Raw genomic sequence first — 18,775 nt, forward strand, 5'->3', positions numbered from 1 at the left:
CATATGATAATTGACTCTCTGCTTGACTTATTTCACTCAGCATAATCTATTCCAGTCCTGTCCATGTTGCTACAAAAGTTGGGTATTCATCCTTTCTGATGGAGGCATAATACTCCATAGTGTATATGGACCACATCTTCCTTATCTATTCATCTGTTGAAGGGCACCTTGGTTCTTTCCACAGTTTGGCGACCATGGCCATTGTTGCTATAAACATTGGGGTACAGATGGCCCTTCTTTTCACTCCATCTTTATCTTTGGGGTAAATACCCAGTATTGCAATTGCAGGATCATAGGGAAGCTATATTTTTAATTTCTTGAGGAATAGACACAGTGTTCTGCAAAGTGGCTGCACCAACTTGCATTCCCACCAACAGTGGAAAAGGGTTCCCCTTTCTCCACATCCTCTCCAACACACGTTGTTTCCTGTCTTGCTAATTTTGGCCATTCTAACAATGTGGTTTTAATTTGAGTCTTCCTGATGGCTAGTGATGATGAAAACTTTTCATGTGTCTGATAGCTATTTGTATGTCTTCATTAGAGAAGTATCTGTTCATATCTTTTGCCCATTTTTTGATATGTTTATCTTTTTTGTGTGTGTTGACTTTAAGATCTTTATAGATCCTGCATATGAATCTTTTGTCTTTACAGTCATTTGCAAATATCTTTTCCCATTCCGTGGGTTACCTCTTTGTTTTGAGGGCTGTTTCCTTTGCTGTGCAGAAGCTTTTGATCTTGATGAAGTCCCAAAAGTTTATTTTGGCTTTTGTTTCCTTTGCCTTTGGAGACATATCTTGAAAGAAGTTGCTGTGGCTGATATTGAAGAGGTTACTTCCTAAGTTCTCCTCTAGGATTCAGACGGATTCCTGTCTCACATTGAGGTCTTTTATCCATTTCGAGTTTATCTTTGTGTATAACATAAGAGAATGGTTAAGATTCATTCTCCTAAATATAGATGTCCAGTTTTCCCAGCACCATTTATTGAAGAGTCTGTCTTTTTTCCACTGTATATTTTTTCCTGTTTTGTCGAAGATTATAGAGTTGAGGGTGCATATCTGGGTTCTCTACTCTGTTCCACTGGTAGATGTGTCAGTTTTTAAGTCAGTACCATGCTGTCTTGGTGATGACAGCTTTGTAGTAAAGCTTGATATCAGGTCACATGATGCCCCCAGCTTTGTTTTACTTTTTCAACATTTCCTTAGCAATTTGGGGTCTCTTCTGGTTCCATACAATTTTTGGATTATTTTGAATTATTTGCTCCAGTTTCTTGAAAAATACCGGTAGAATTTTGATCTGAATGGCATTAAAAGTATAGATTGTTCTAGGCATTATAGACATTTTAACTTTTATTCTTCCAATCAAAGGGCATGGAATGATCTTCCATCTTCTTAAGTCTTTTTCAGTTTCTTTCATGAGTGTTCTAGAAGTCCTCGAGGGCAGATCCTTTACCTCTTTGGTTAGGTTTATTCCCAGGCATCTTATGGTTCTTGGGGCTATAGTGAATGGAATCAATTATCTAATTTCCCTTTTTTTATTTTCATTGATAGTGTATAAGAAAGTCACGGATTTCTGTATATTGACTTTGTATTCTGCCACGTCACTGAATTGCTGTATGAGTTCTAGTAGTTTGGGGGTGGTGTCTTTTGGGTTTTCCATATAAAGAATCATGTCATCTGCAAAGAGAGAGAGTTTGACCTCTTCATTGACAATTTGCATACCTTTTATTTCTCTTTGTTGTATGTTGTTGCTAGGATTTCTAATAGTATGTTGAACAAGAGTGGTGAGAGTGGGCATCCTTGTCTTTTTCCTGATCTTAACAGGATGGCTGCAAGCTTTTTCCCATTGAGGATCATATTTGCTGTGGGTCTTTCATAGATAGATTTGATGAAGTATAGGAATGTTCCCTCTATCCCTATACTTTGAAACGTTTTAATCAGGAACGGATGTTGGAATTTGCCAAATGCTTTTTCTACATCAATTGAGAGGACAACGAGGTTCTCCTCTCATCTCTTATTGATTTGTTATATCACTTTGATTGATTTGTAAATGTTGAACCATCCTTGTAACCCAGGTATGAATTTCACGGGGATAAACTTTGGTCACGGGGATAAACTTTGTAATGTGCTGTTGGGTCCTGTTTGCTAGGATCTTGTTGAGAATCTTAGCATCCATATTCATCATTGATATTGGTCTGAAAATTTCCTTTATGGTGTGGTCTTTGTCTGCTTTGGGGATCACAGTAATGCTGGTTTCATAACAAGAGTCTGGACGTTTTCCTTCTGCTTCAATTTTTGAAACAGCTTCAGGAGAACAAGTGTTATTTCTTCTTTGTAAGTTTGGTAGAATTCCCCAGGGAATCCGTCAGGTCCTGGGCTCTTATTTTTTGGGAGGTTTTTGATCACTGCTTTAATCTCGTTACTAGATATTAGTCTTCAGCTTGTCAATTTCTTCGTGGTTCAATTTTGGGAGTTTATAGTTTTCCTGGAATGCATCCATTTTATCTAGGTTGCTAAGCTTATTGGCATATAACTGTTGATAATAACTTAGGATTATTGTTTCTTTGTGTTGGTTGTGATCTCTCCCTTTTCATCCATAATTTTATTAAGTTGAGCTTTCTCTCTATTCTTATGGATTAATGGGCCAATGGTTTATCGATCTTATTGCTTTTTTCAAAATACTAGCTTGTAGATTCATTGATATGTTCTACTTTATCTCTAATATATAATCTTGATTATTTCCCTTCATTTGTGTGGAGTTGGTTTAATTTGTTGTTAATTCTCCAGTTCTTCAAGGTGTTAGAGACAGCTGGTGTTTCTGGATTTTTCAATATTTTTGAGGGAGCCTTGGATGACTCTGTATTTCCCCCTCAGGACTGCCTTTGCTGTATCCCATAGATTTTGGACCAAAGTATCTTCATTCTCATTGGTTTCCATGAATTTTTTAAGTTCTTCTTTGATCTCCTGTTTGATCCAAGCATTCTTAAGCAAGTTGGTTTTTATCTTCCAGATGTTTGAGTTCCTTCCAAAGTTTTCCTTGTGATTGAGCTCCTGTTTCAAAGCATTGTGATCTGAGAATATGCAGGGAATAATCTCAGTCTTTTGGTATTGGTTGAATCATGATTTGTGACCCAGTATGTGGTATATTCTGGAAGAGGTTCCATGTGCACTTGAGAAGAATGAGTATTCTGTTGTTTTAAGGTGGAATGTTCTGAATATATCTATGAGGTCCATCTGTTCCAAAGTGTCATTCAATGCCCTTATTTCTTTATTGATTTTCTCCTTGGATGATCTGTCTATTACTGAAAGAGGTGTGTTAACATCTCCTATTATTTATGTATATCATCCATATCACAACTATGAAACATTTACTCTATGACTATTTTTTCCATAGAATTAACAAAAAAAATATGTAACAATTTGAAGAAAGCTATGATAGTAGAACTTTGGCAACAAAATCAGGTGAACACAATTTCAATATCTATTTTTCTGAATATATTATAACTGTCAGATTTTTCCTTTAATAAACATAGGATTACACATTTTAATGGCATGCAAAACTAAGAGAGAACTGGAGACTAATAATAAATATTTAAACTCATTCTTTTATTCAATTAAACTGATATTTAAATTTGAAAATAGCTTCCATATAATTTTAACTTACCTGTTTTTTTTTAATTTACAAGTTAAATCTTATATGCAAAATAAATGTCAAAATATATTGCCTTTGAATACAGAAGTAACCAAAATTATAAAAGTACTCTTATGTAACTCCATCACTCTCTAGACAAATTAGAAATAACATGCATTATATCTCCTAAAAGATACTCACTGTTTATGTTTCAGCATTGGAATGTTTTAAATTTAAATTTTATTTAAAATTTTTATTAATTTTTTATTAATGAGTAAAGCTATAATTATCTTTATTTCTATATTGGCTGTCCCACATCATCTATGATATAGATGAACCCTAAACTCCCATGTGTATTTTCTATTTAATTTTTATTAATTTATATAATTATATATAATCTATATATATAATTTTATACACATATATTATATATTTATATATATATATTTAAATATAATAAAAATTATATTTTTATAATTAATATTAATTTTTTTCCCCTCTAAGCAGGATCAAGGAAAAACACAATCTGAGATTCCCTTTTGGGAATTATTCTTATTTTCCAAGCCTGGGTCCTTGGAAATATGCTCTCCAATTTTGGAGATTCACAAAGATTCTATGAGAACTTTTCTTTCATGAGAGTGACTCTTCCTTTGGGGTTAAATGAAGAGCAAAGTATGGGAAGTGTGGAAAAAGCAAAGTGTGGGAAGCAGCAGATACGTCTCCCCAAGAACTGAAATTATATCTTCCTAATCATCTTCTTTGACTGCCACTTACCGTGGTATTCATCTTTCACTTATTGTAATCCCTCAATATTTCAGTCACTGCATCCATGACCATATTCTTGAGCATACAAATTACACATTAGATGAGCATTTAGAGTCTTCCATTTCAATAATGCAGTTATAAAATAAAAACGAAATTGGACTAACATTCTATTTATAGAAAAAAAAAAAAACCTCAGGGAGGAGGAGTCAAGATGGCAGAGAAGTAGCACACTGAGACTGCTTCAGCTAGCCGGAGATCAGCTAGATAGCTTATCTAAAGATTGCAAACACCTGAAAATCCATCGGCAGATCGAAGAGAAGAAGAACAGCAATTCTGGAAACAGAAAATCAACCACTTTCTGAAAGGTAGGACCGGCGGAGAAGTGAATCCAAAGCGACGGGAAGATAGACCCCGGGGGGAGGGGCCGGCTCCCGGCAAGCAGCGGAGCAACCGCGCACAAAATCAGGACTTTTAAAAGTCTGTTCCGCTGAGGGACATCGCTCCAGAGGCTAAACCGGGGCGAAGCCCACGCGGCGTCAGCGTGGCCTCAGGTCCCGCAGGGTCACAGAAGGACCGGGGGTGTCTGAGTGTCGCAGAGCTTGCGGTTATTGGAACGGGAAAGCCGGCTACAGAGACAGAGCCGACAGTAAGCTAGCAGCTCCGTGTTACCTTGAACCGGTCGCAGGCTCGGTGAGCTCGGAGCGCGGCCGGAGGTCAGGCAGACGGGAGTAACTGGGCACTGTTCTCTGAGGGCGCACTGAGGAGTGGGGCCCTGGGATCTCGGCTCCTCCGGGCCGGAGACCAGGAGGCCGCCATTTGTATTCCCGTCCTCCGGAACTCTACGGAAAGCGCTCAGGTAACAAAAGCTCCTGAAAGCAAACCCGAGCGGATTACTCACCCCGGCCCCGAGTAAGGGCGGTGTAATTCCGCCTGGGGCAAAGACACTTGAGAATCACTACACCAGGCCCCTCCCCCAGAAGATCAACAAGAAATCCAGCCGAGACCAAGTTCACCTACCAAGGAGTGCGGTTTCAATACCAAGGAGAGCAGCAGAATTCCAGAGGAGGAGAAAGCCAAACACGGAACTCATGGCTTTTTTCCTGTGATTTTTTTTTAGTCTTGCAGTTAATTTAATTTTTTCTTTTTCATTTTTTTTTTTTTCTCGCCTTCAGGTAAATTTTTTTTTTAACTGTTACCTTTTTATTTTTTAACGATTTTTTACTAGTTTATCTAATATATATATTTTTCTTTTTTACATTTTTCTTAGGTGTTCTCTTTTTTTAAAAATTCTTTTCTTTTCTTTTTTTTTTTCTTTTCTTTTTGTTTTTTTTTTTTTTTTTTTGTCTTTCTTCCTTTCTGAACCTCTTTTTATCCCCTTTCTCCCCACTCACGATTTTGGATCTCTTCTAATTTGGTTAAAGCATATTTTCCTGGGGTTGTTGCCACCCCTTTAGTATTTTACTTGCCCCTTCATTTACTCTTATCTGGACAAAATGACAAGACGGAAAAATTCAACACAAAAAAAAGAACAAGAGGCAGTACCGAAGGCTAGGGACCTAACCAATACAGACATCGGTAATATGTCAGATCTAGTGTTCAGAATGACAATTCTCAAGGTTCTAGCCGGGCTCGAAAAAGGCATGGAAGATATTAGAGAAAACCTCTCGAGAGATATAAAAGCCCTTTCTGGAGAAATAAAAGAACTAAAATCTAACCAAGGTGAAATCAAAAAAGCTATTAATGAGGTGCAATCAAAAATGGAGGCTCTAACTGCTAGGATAAATGAGGCAGAAGAAAGAATTAGTGATATAGAAGACCAAATGACAGAGAATAAAGAAGCTGAGCAAAAGAGGGACAAACAGCTACTGGACCACGAGGGGAGAATTCGAGAGATAAGTGACACCATAAGACGAAACAACATTAGAATAATTGGGATTCCAGAAGAAGAAGAAAGTGAGAGGGGAGCAGAAGGTATACTGGAGAGAATTATTGGGGAGAATTTCCCCAATATGGCAAAGGGAATGAGCATCAAAATTCAGGAGGTTCAGAGAACGCCCCTCAAAATCCATAAGAATAGGCCCACACCCCGTCACCTAATAGTAAAATTTACAAGTCTCAATGACAAAGAGAAAATCCTGAAAGCAGCCCGGGAAAAGAAGTCTGTAACATACAATGGTAAAAATATTAGATTGGCAGCTGACTTATCCACAGAGACCTGGCAGGCCAGAAAGAGCTGGCATGATATTTTCAGAGCACTAAACGAGAAAAACATGCAGCCAAGAATACTATATCCAGCTAGGCTATCATTGAAAATAGAAGGAGAGATTAAAAGCTTCCAGGACAAACAACAACTGAAAGAATTTGCAAATACCAAACGAGCTCTACAGGAAATATTGAAAGGGGTCCTCTAAGCAAAGAGAGAGCCTACAAGTGGTAGATCAGAAAGGAACAGAGACCATATACAGTAACAGTCACCTTACAGGCAATACAATGGCACTAAATTCATATCTCTCAATAGTTACCCTGAATGTGAATGGGCTAAATGCCCCTGTCAAAAGACACAGGGTATCAGAATGGATAAAAAAACAAAACCCATCTATATGTTGCCTCCAAGAAACACATTTTAAGCCCGAAGAGACCTCCAGATTTAAAGTGAGGGGGTGGAAAAGAATTTACCATGCTAATGGACATTAGAAGAAAGCAGGAGTGGCAATCCTTATATCAGATCAATTAGATTTTAAGCCAAAGACTATAATAAGAGATGAGGAAGGACACTATATCATACTCAAAGGGTCTGTCCAACAAGAAGATTTAACAATTTTAAATATCTATGCCCCCAATGTGAGAGCAGCCAACTAAATAAACCAATTAATAACAAAATCAAAGAAACACATCAACAATAATACAATAATAGTAGGGGACTTTAACACTCCCCTCACTGAAATGGACAGGTCATCCAAGCATAAGATCAGCAAGGAAATAAAGGCCTTAAACGACACACTGGACCAGTTGGACATCACAGATATATTCAGAACATTTCATCCCAAAGCAAAAGAATACACATTCTTCTCTAGTGCACATGGAACATTCTCCAGAATAGATCACATCCTCGGTCCTAAATCAGGACTCAACCGGTATCAAAAGATTGGGATCATTCCCTGCATATTTTCAGACCACAATGCTCTAAAGCTAGAACTCAACCACAAAAGGAAGTTTGGAAAGAACCCAAATACATGGAGACTAAACAGTATCCTTCTAAAGAATGAATGGGTCAACCGGGAAATTAAAGAAGAATTGAAAAAAATCATGGAAACAAATGATAATGAAAATACAACGGTTCAAAATCTGTGGGACACAACAAAGGCATTCCTGAGAGGAAAATATATAGCGGTACAAGCCTTTCTCAAGAAACAAGAAAGGTCTCAGGTACACAACCTAACCCTACACCTAAAGGAGCTGGAGAAAGAACAAGAAAGAAACCCTAAGCCCAGCAGGAGAAGAGAAATCATAAAGATCAGAGCAGAAATCAATGAAATAGAAACCAAAAAAACAATAGAACCAATCAACGAAAGTAGGAGCTGGTTCTTTGAAAGAATTAAAAAAATTTATAAACCCCTGTCCCGACTTATCAAAAAGAAGAGAGAAAGGACCCAAATAAATAAAATCATGAATGAAAGAGGAGAGATCACAACTAACACCAAAGAAATACAAACTATTATAAGAACATACTATGAGCAACTCTACGGCAATAAATTTGACAATCTAGAAGAAATGGATGCATTCCTAGAAACATATAAACTACCACAACTGAACCAGGAAGAAATAGAAAGCCTGAATAGACCCATAACCAGTAAGGAGATTGAAACAGTCATTAAAAATCTCCAAACAAACAAAAGCCCAGGGCCAGACGGCTTCCCAGGGGAATTCTACCAAACATTTAAAGAAGAAATAATTCCTATTCTCCTGAAACTGTTCCAAAAAATAGAAATGGAAGGGAAACTTCCAAACTCATTTTATGAAGCCAGCATCACCTTGATCCCAAAACCAGACAAGGATCCCACCAAAAAAGAGAGCTATAGACCGATATCCTTGATGAACACAGATGCGAAAATACTCAACAAAATACTAGCCAATAGGATTCAACAGTACATTAAAAGGATTATTCACCACGACCAAGTGGGATTTATTCCAGGGCTGCAAGGTTGGTTCAACATCCGCAAATCTTTCAATGTGATACAACACATCAATAAAAGAAAGAACAAGAACCATATGATACTCTCAAAAGATGCTGAAAAAGCATTTGACAAAGTACAACATCCCTTCCTGATCAAAACTCTTCAAAGTGTAGGGATAGAGGGCACATACCTCAATATCATCAAAGCCATCTATTAAAAACCCACCGCAAATATCATTCTCAATGGAGAAAAACTGAAAGCTTTTCCGCTAAGGTCAGGAACACGGCAGGGATGTCCATTATCACCACTGCTATTCAACATAGTACTAGAGGTCCTAGCCTCAGCAATCAGACTACAAAAGGAAATTAAAGGCATCCAAATCGGCAAAGAAGAAGTCAAATTATCACTCTTCGCAGATGATATGATACTATATGTGGAAAACCCAAAAGACTCCACTCCAAAACTGCTAGAACTTATAACAGGAATTCAGTAAAGTGTCAGGATATAAAATCAATGCACAGAAATCAGTTGCATTTCTCTACACCAACAGCAAGACAGAAGAAAGAGATATTAAGGAGTCAATCCCATTTACAATTGCATCCAAAACCATAAGATACCTAGGAATAAACCTAACCAAAGAGACACAGAATCTATACTCAGAAAACTATAAAGTACTCATGAAAGAAATTGAGGAAGACACAAAGAAATGGAAAAATGTTCCATGCTCCTGGATTGGAAGAATAAATATTGTGAAAATGTCTATGCTACCTAAAGCAATCTACACATTTAATGCAATTCCTATCAAAGTACCATCCATCTTTTTCAAAGAAATGGAACAAATAATGCTAAAATTTATATGGAACCAGAAAAGACCTCGAATAGCCAAAGGGATATTGAAAAACAAAGCCAACGTTGGTGGCATCACAATTCCGGACTTCAAGCTCTATTACAAAGCTGTCATCATCAAGACAGCATGGTACTGGCACAAAAACAGACACATAGATCAATGGAACAGAATAGAGAGCCCAGAAATAGACCCTCAAATCTATGGTCAACTAATCTTCGACAAAGCAGGAACGAATGTCCTATGGAAAAAAGACAGCCTTTTCAATAAATGGTGCTGGGAATATTGGAAAGCCACATGCAGAAAAATGAAATTGGACCATTTCCTTACACCACACACAAAAATAGACTCAAAATGGATGAAGGACCTCAATGTACGAAAGGAATCCATCAAAATCCTTGAGGAGAACACGGGCAGCAACCTCTTCGACCTCTGCCGCAGCAACATCTTCCTAGGAACAACGCAAAAGGCAAGGGAAGCAAGGGAAAAAATGAACTACTGGGATTTCATCAAGATCAAAAGCTTTTGCACAGCAAAGGAAACAGTTAACAAAATCAAAAGACAACTGACAGAATGGGAGAAGATATTTGCAAACGACATATCAGATAAAGGACTAGTGTCCAGAATCTATAAAGAACTTAGCAAACTCAACACCCAAAGAACAAATAATCCAATCAAGAAATGGGCAGAGGACATGAACAGACATTTCTGCAAAGAAGACATCCAGATGGCCAACAGACACATGAAAAAGTGCTCCATATCACTCGGCATCAGGGAAATACAAATCAAAACCACAATGAGATATCACCTCACAGCAGTCAGAATGGCTAAAATCAACAAGTCAGGAAATGACAGATGCTGGCGAGGATGCGGAGAAAGGGGAACCCTCCTACACTGTTGGTGGGAATGCAAGATGGTGCAGCCACTCTGGAAAACAGCATGGAGGTTCCTCAAAATGTTGAAAATAGAGCTGCTGTATGACCCAGCAATTGCACTATTGGGCATTTACCCTAAAGATACAAAAGTAGTGATCCAAAGGGGCACATGCACCCGAATGTTTATAGCTGCAATGTCCACAATAGCCAAACTGTGGAAAGAACCTAGATGTCCATCAACAGATGAATGGATCAAGAAGATGTGGTATATATACACAATGGAATACTATGCAGCCATCAAAAGAAATGAAATCTTGCCATTTGTGACAACATGGATGGAACTAGAGTGTATCATGCTTAGCGAAATAAGTCAAGCAGAGAAAGACAACTATCATATGATCTCCCTGATATGAGGAAGTGGTGATGCAACATGGCGGCTTAAGTGGGTAGGAGAAGAATAAATGAAACAAGATGGGATTGGGATGGAGACAAACCATAAGTGACTCTTAATCTCACAAAACAAACTGAGGGTTGCCGGGGGGAGGGGGTTTGGGAGAAGGGGGTGGGATTATGGACATTGGGGAGGGTATGTGATTTGGTGAGTGCTGTGAAGTGTGTAAACCTGGTGATTCACAGACCTGTACCCCTGGGGATAAAAATATATGTTTATAAAAAATCAAAAAATTAAAAAAAATTAAAAAAAATTAAAAAAAAAACTCAGCCAAAAAGCATTTATCCACTGTGTGAAACAATTTTGTTGAATGTAGTAGAAATGAAGATAAAGCCATTTCACAGGAATACTGTACAACAGGAGCATGGCAAATATGTTCATATAACATAAAAGATAAGAAACCATGGGAACAGAAGAAGATAAAAATTACATTCTAGAAAACCAAATGAAAGAAATCTAGATTACTTTCTTATATGTATGGAAAACAGGGAACTTGGAATATACAGTTGAGTGTTGAGAATGCTTAACCCAATAAAATAAAATAATGGGGTTTTTATTTTCCTCTTTTTCTTTGCATACAAACAAATTCTTTTTCCAATATGCTTGAAAAATAAGCCAGTAATCATGATTTTTGCCTGGTGATGTGTTCTAAGGATGGCACTTATTGCACTGGGCAATGGGTATGGTGCATAAACAGTGAATATTGGAACACTGAAAAAAATGAAATAAAATTTTAAAAATAAACTTATTTTTATTCATTGTTCCCAGATTCATTGTTTATGTACGACACCCGGGGCTCCATACATGATGTGTTCTCCTTAGTACCCACCAACAGTTTCACCCATACCCACACCCCTCCCTTCCAAAACGCTCAATTTGTTTCTCAGTGTCCACAGTCTCTCATGGTTCATTTCCATCTCCAACTTCCCCCACTTCACATTTCCTTTCATTCTCCTAATAATTTCCACGTTATCCCATATATTCCACAAGTGAGTGAAACCTTATGATAATTGACATTCCCTAGTTGACTTATTTCACTAAGCATAATCCCCTCCAGTCCTGTCCATGTTGATACAAAAGTTGGGTATTCATCTTTTCTGATGGCTGAGTAATAATCTATTGAATATATGAACCACTTTTTCCTTACCCATTTGTCTGCTGAAGGGCATCTTGGCTCTTTCCATAGTTTGGCCACTGTGGCCATTACTGCTATGAGCATTGGGATAGATATGCCCTTCTTTTTTTTAAAATTAATTTTCAGCATAACAGTATTCATTGTTTTTGTACCACACCCACTGCTCCATGCAATCCAGGCCCTCTCTAATACCCACCACCTGGTTCACCCAACCTCCCAGCCCCCCACCACTTCAAACACCTCAGATTGTTTTTTAGAGTGCATAGTCTCTCATGGTTCACCTCCCCTTCCAATTTTCCCCAACTCCCTTAACTCCCCATGTCCTCCATGCTCTATGTTATACCCCCAAAATAAGTGAAACCATATGATAATTGACTCTCTCTGCTTGACTTATTTCACTCAGCACAATCTCTTCCAGTCCTGTTCATGTTGCTACGAAAGTTGGGTATTCATCCTTTCTGATTGAGGCATAATATTCCATAGTGTATATGGACCACATCTTCCTTATCCATTCATCCGTTGAAGGACATCTTGGTTCTTTCCACAGTTTGGCGACCGTGGCCATTGCTGCTATAAACATTGGGGTACAGATGGCCCTTCTTTTCACTACATCTGTATCTTTGGGGTAAATAGCCAGTAGTACAATGGCAGGGTCATAGGGAAGATCTATTTTTAATTTCTTGAGGAATCTCCACACTGTTCTCCAAAGAGGCTGCACCAACTTGCATTCCCACCAATAGTGTGAGATGGTTCACTTTCTCCACATCCCCTCCAACACATGTTGTTTCCTGTCTTGCTAATTTTGGCCATTCTAAGTGGTGTCAGGTGATATCTCAATGTGGTTTTAATTTGAATCTCCCTGAGGGCTAGTGATGATGAACATTTTTTCATGTGTCTGATAGCCATTTGTATGTCTTTATTGGAGAAGTGTCTGTTTTTGATATGATTAACTGTTTTGTGTGTGTTGAGTTGCAGGAATTCTTGATAGATCCTAGATATCAACCTTTTGTCTGTACTGTTATTTGTAAATATCTTCTCCCTTTCCGTGGGTTTCCTCTTTGTTTTGTTGACTGTTTCCTTTGCTGTGCAGAAGCTTTTGATTTTGATGAAGTCCCAGAAGTTTATTTTGTCTTTTGTATCCTTTCCCTTTAAAGACATATCTTGAAAGAAGATGCTGTGGCTGATATCGAAGAGATTACAGTCTATGTTCTCCTCTAGGATTCTGATGGATTCCTGTCTCACATTGGGGTCTTTTATCCATTTTGAGTTTATCTTTGTGTACGATGTAAGAGAATAGTCGAGTTACATTCTTCTACATATAGCTGTCCAGTTTTCCCAGCACCATTCATTGAAGAGTCTGTCTTTTTTCCACTGTATTTTTTTTCCTATTTTGTCGAAGATTATTTGACATCGAGTTGAGAGTTCATATCTGGGCTCTCTACTCTGTTCCACTGATCTATATGTCTGTTTTTATGGCATTACCATGCTCTCTTGGTGATCACAGCTGTGTAGTAAAACTTGAAATCAGTTAACGTGATGCCCCCAGTTTTATTTTTGTTTCTCAACATTTCCTTAGTGATTCTGGGTCTCTTCTGATTCCATAAAATTTTTTGGATTATTTTCCTCCAGCTCTTTGAAGAATACCAGTGGAAATTTGATTGGAATGGTGTTAAAAATATAGATTGCTGTAGGCAATATAGACATTTTAACAATGTTTATTCTTCTGATCCAAGAGCATGGAATGGTCTTCCATCTTTTTGTATCTTCTTCAATTTCTTTCATGAGTGTGTTGTAGTTCCTCGAGGATGGATCATTTACCTCTTTGGTTAGGTTTATTCCCCGGTATCTTATGGTTCTTGGTGTTATAGTAAATTGAATCCATTCTCCGATTTCCCTTTCTTTATTTTCATTTTTAGTGTATAAGAAAGCCACTGATTTCTGCACATTGACTTTGTATCCTGACACGTTGCTGAATTGCTGTATGAATTCTAGTAGTTTGGCGGTGGAGTCTTTTGAGTTTTCCATGTAAAGAATCATGTCATTTGTGAAGAGAGAGAGTTTGACTTCTTCATTGCCAATTTGGATACCTTTTATTTCTCTTTGTTGTCTGATTGCTGTTGCTAGGAATTCTAATACTATGTTGAACAAGAGTGGTGAGAGTGGATATCCTTGTCGTGTTCCTGATCTCAGTGGGAAAGCTGCAAGCTTTTTCCCATTGAGGATGATATTTGCTGTGGGTTTTTCATAGATTGATTTGATGAAGTTTCGGAATGTTCACTCTATCCCTAGACTTTGAAGCGTTTTAATCAGGAACAGATGCTCGACTTTATCAAATGCTTTTTCTGCATCAGTTGAGAGGACCATGTGGTTCTTATCTCTATTCTTATTAATTTGTTCTATCACATTGATTGATTTGTGAATTTTGAGCCATCCTTGTAGCCCAGGAACAAATCCCACCTGGTCATGGTCGATAATCTTTATCATGTGCTATTGGATCCTGTTTGCTAGGATCTTGTTGAACGAATCTTAGCATCCATATTCCTCAGTGACATTGGTCTGAAATTCTCCCTTTTGGTAGGGTCTTTGCCTGGTTTGGGGATCAGGGTAATGCTGGCTTCATAGACGGTGTCTGGAAGTTTTCCTTCTGCTTCAATTTTTTTGAAACAGCTTTAGAAGAATAGTTGTTATTTCTTCTTTGAAAGTTTGGTAGAATTCCCCAGGGAATCCGTCATGTCCTGGGCTCTTGTTTTTTGGAAGATTTTTGATCACTGCTTCAATCTCATTATGAGATATCGGTCTTTTCACTACATTTACTGTATCTTTGGGATAGTTAGCTCTATTTTTAGTTTCTTAAGGAATCTCCCCCACTGTTTCCCAAATTGGCTGCAGCAACTTGCTTCCCCCATCAGTGCAAGAGAGTTCTCCTTTCTCCACATCCTCTCCAACATTTGTTGCTTCCTGTCTTATTAATCTTTGCCATTATAACTGGTATATGGTGATACCTCAATGTGATTTTTATTTGAATTTCCCTGGTTAATGATGATGAACTTATCTTCAAGTATCTCTTAGCATTTGTAAGTCTGTACTAGAGAAGTGTCTGTTCATGTCTTCTGCCCCACCCTTTTTTATTTGATTATCTGTGTTATCGGTTTTGAGTTTGTGGAGTCCCTGATAGATCTTTGATGTCAGCCCTTTGTCTATAGTGCCATTTGGGTATATCTTCTCCCATTTTGTGGGTTGCCTCTTTCTTTATTTGACTGCTTCCTTTGCTATACAGAAGCTGTTTATCTTGATGAAATTCCAAACTTCATTTCTGCTTTTGTTTCCTTTGCTTTTGGAAAAATGTCTTGAAAGAAATTGCTGTGGCCAGTGTTGAAGAGATTACTATGTTCTCCTCTAGGATTTTGATGGATTCCTGTCACACATTGAGGTGCTTCATCCATTTTGATTTTATCTTTGTGAATGGTGTAAGAGAATGGTCATTTCTCATCCATATATATATATATATATATATGTCCAATTTTACCGCACCATTTTTTGAAGAGACTGTCTTTTTTCCACTGGATAATTTCTCAAAGATTATTTGACCATGGAATTGTGGGTCCATATCTGGACACTACTCTGGTCCATTCGTCCATATGTCTGTTTCTGTGTCAGTACCAGTCTGTCTTGGTGATCACAGCTTTGCAATAAAGCTTGAAATCAGGCAACGTGATATCCCCAGCTTTGTTTTTCTTTTACAAAATTTCCTTAGAGATCCATAGTGTTTTCTGGCTCCATACAAGTTTTAAGATTGTTTTATCCAGCCTTTGAAAAATGCCGGTGGTATTTTGATTGGGATGACATTGAAGGGGTAGATTGCTCTGGGAAGTATAGACATTTTAGCAATGTCTTCCAATCCATGAGCATAGACTGTTTTTCCATCTTTTTGTGACTTCTTCCATTTCTTTCATGTTTTGGAATAATTTTGTGAATATTTGTTTCCCCATTTTTAATTTTTTTAAAGTCAATATTATGCATAAATGACAACTCGATCAAACATTTATGTATTGTAGAAATTGTAAACCAGTCATTACCATACAAGAAGTGGAAGGTGCCAGGAGATACTTAAAAGTGTGTGGAGGTATTTTTCAAAATTACATGGGATGTTGGTGGCATGCATTGGTACAATAATTAAGAATGCTAACTATCTAAGGATAGCAAATCTTACACCCAAGATATCAGTGGTGGTCACATTGAATATCATTCTCTGAAGGCAATAGAAATTAACTTTTTGAGCTAACTGACAAGCTAGAAAAATGCACTCAGAGTTCAATGAATTTTGATAATTGTATACATACTAGTAAGTACAACCATAATCAAGAAATATAGAAGTATAATTCAGTGTAATTTTGCCTTATGCACTTAATTCAATTCTTTAATTTTAATTTAAATTTTCATTAACATACAGTGCAGTATTGGTTTCTGGAGTAGAATTCCGTGATTCAACACTGACATACAACACAAAGTGCTCATCACAACAAGTGCTCTCCTTAATATCTACCACATCCCCCACAGACTTCCCTCCATCAACCCTTAGTTTGTTCTTTTTTTAAAGATTTTATTCATTTATTTGACAGAAGGAGATCAGAAGTAGGCAAAGCAGTAGGCAGAGGGAGAGGGAGTAGCAGGCTCCCCACTGAGCAGAGAGCCTGATGTGGGGCTCAATCTCAGGACCCTGGAGTCATGACATGATCTGAAGGCAGATTTTTAACCGCCTGAGAGATCCAGATGCCCCCCTCAATTTGTTACTTAATGTTAAGACTTTCTTATGGCTGGTTTCCTTCTCTCCTTTTTCTTTCACACTTCTTATATGTTCATCTGTTTTCTTTCTTAAATTCCACACAAGACTGAGGTCTTATCATATTTGCCTTCCTTTGAGTGACTCACTTCACATAGAATAATGCATTCTGGCTCCATCTACATCATTGTAAATAGCAAGGTTAAATTCTTTTTGAATATATATATATATATATATATATATATATATATATATAAATGAATTAAGTGTATAAGGCAAAACTTCATTGACTTACACTTCTGTATCTCTTGATTGTGGTTGTGCTTACTAATATGTATACAACTGTTGGTCATATACATCTATATATCATATATAGATATATAGATATAGATATATCATATATATCGATCCCTGTATCTATATGTATATAGATATATCTCACAGCTTCTTTATTCCTTCATCAGTTGATGGACACTTCAGCTCTCTCCATAGTTTGGCTATTGCTTATAATATTGCTATAAACATTGGGGTGCATCTACCCCTTTAAATCAGTATTTTTGTATCCTTTGTGTAAATACCTAGTAGTGCAATTGCTGAATCATAGGATAGTACTATTTTTAACTTTTGGAGAAATGTCAAGTGTCTTCGCTGGAGAGGATGCATCATACACAACTACACTGACAACTAATCTTTAAAAAAAAAGAGGAAAAATATTCAGTGTAAAAAAAGTCTCTTCAAAAAGTGGTCTTGGGAAAACTGGACAGCAACATGCAAAACATGTAAATTGTACCACGTTGTTACACCATATGCAAAAATAAATTCAAAATGGTCGAAAGATGTAAATGTGAGACAGAAAACATCAATATCCTAGAGAAGAACAGAGCAGAACTCTTTGATGTCAGCTGTAAGAAGTTATTAGAAATGGTATGTGAGGGAAAGGAAAAAAAGCAAAAAAGAAAAACTGGGTTTTCAGCTTCTGATCAGTGAATGAAATAATAAACAAAACTAAAATGCAACATGTGGGAAAAAAATATATATATAATTTTCTTTTAATTTTTTCTTCTTTCTCTTTTTATTATTTCAATTTTAATTATTAACATTGTGCATTAAATTAGGTGTCTTTTTTTCCAGCATAACAGTACTCATTATTTTTGCACCACACCCAGTGCTCCATGCAATCCATGCCCTCTATAATACTAACCACCCGGTTCCCCCATCATCCCAACGCCCTCCCATTAAAAACCCTCAGATTGTTTTTCAGAGTCCATAGTCTCTCATGGTTCACCTCCCTTCCAATATCCCTCAACTCCCTTCTCTCCATCTCCCCTTGTCCTCCATGCTATTTGTTATGTTCCACAAATAAGTGAAACTATATGATAATTGACTCTCTATGCTTGACTAATTTCACTGAGCATAATCTCTTCCAGTCCCGTCCATGTTGCTACAAAAGTTGGATATTCATCCTTTGTGTGGAGGCATAATACCCCATAGTGTATATGGACCACATCTTCCTTATCCATTCGTCTGTCAAAGGGCATCTTAGTTCTTTCCACAGTTTGGCGACCATGGCCATTGCACCTAATAAACATCGGGGTACACAAGGCCCTTCTTTTCACTACATCTGTATCTTTGGGGTAAATACCCAGGAGTGCAATTTCAGGGTCATAGGGAAGCTCTATTTTTAATTTCTTGAGGAATCTCCACACTGTTCTCCAAAGTGGCTGCACTGACTTGCATTCCCACCAACAGTGTAAGATGGTTCCCCTTCCTCCACATCACGTCCAACACATGTTGTTTCCTGTCTTGCTAATTTTGGCCATTCTTACTGGTGTAAGGTGGTATCTTAATGTGGTTTTAATTTGAATCTCCCTGAGGGCTAGTGATGATGAAATTTTTTTCATGTGTCTGATAGCCATTTGTATGTCTTGATTGGAGAAGTGTCTGTTCATATATTCTGCTCATTTTTGGATATTATTGTCTGTTTTGAGTTTCAGGAGTTCATTATAAATGCTGGATATCAACCTTTTGTCTGTACTGTCATTTCCAAATATCTTCTCCCTTTCCATAAGTTGCCTTTGTTTTGTGGGCTGTTTTCTTTGCTGTGCAGAAACTTTTGATTTTGA

Source organism: Mustela lutreola, chromosome 5 (assembly GCF_030435805.1).
Source record: "Mustela lutreola isolate mMusLut2 chromosome 5, mMusLut2.pri, whole genome shotgun sequence".
NCBI classification, from domain to species: domain Eukaryota; kingdom Metazoa; phylum Chordata; class Mammalia; order Carnivora; family Mustelidae; genus Mustela; species Mustela lutreola.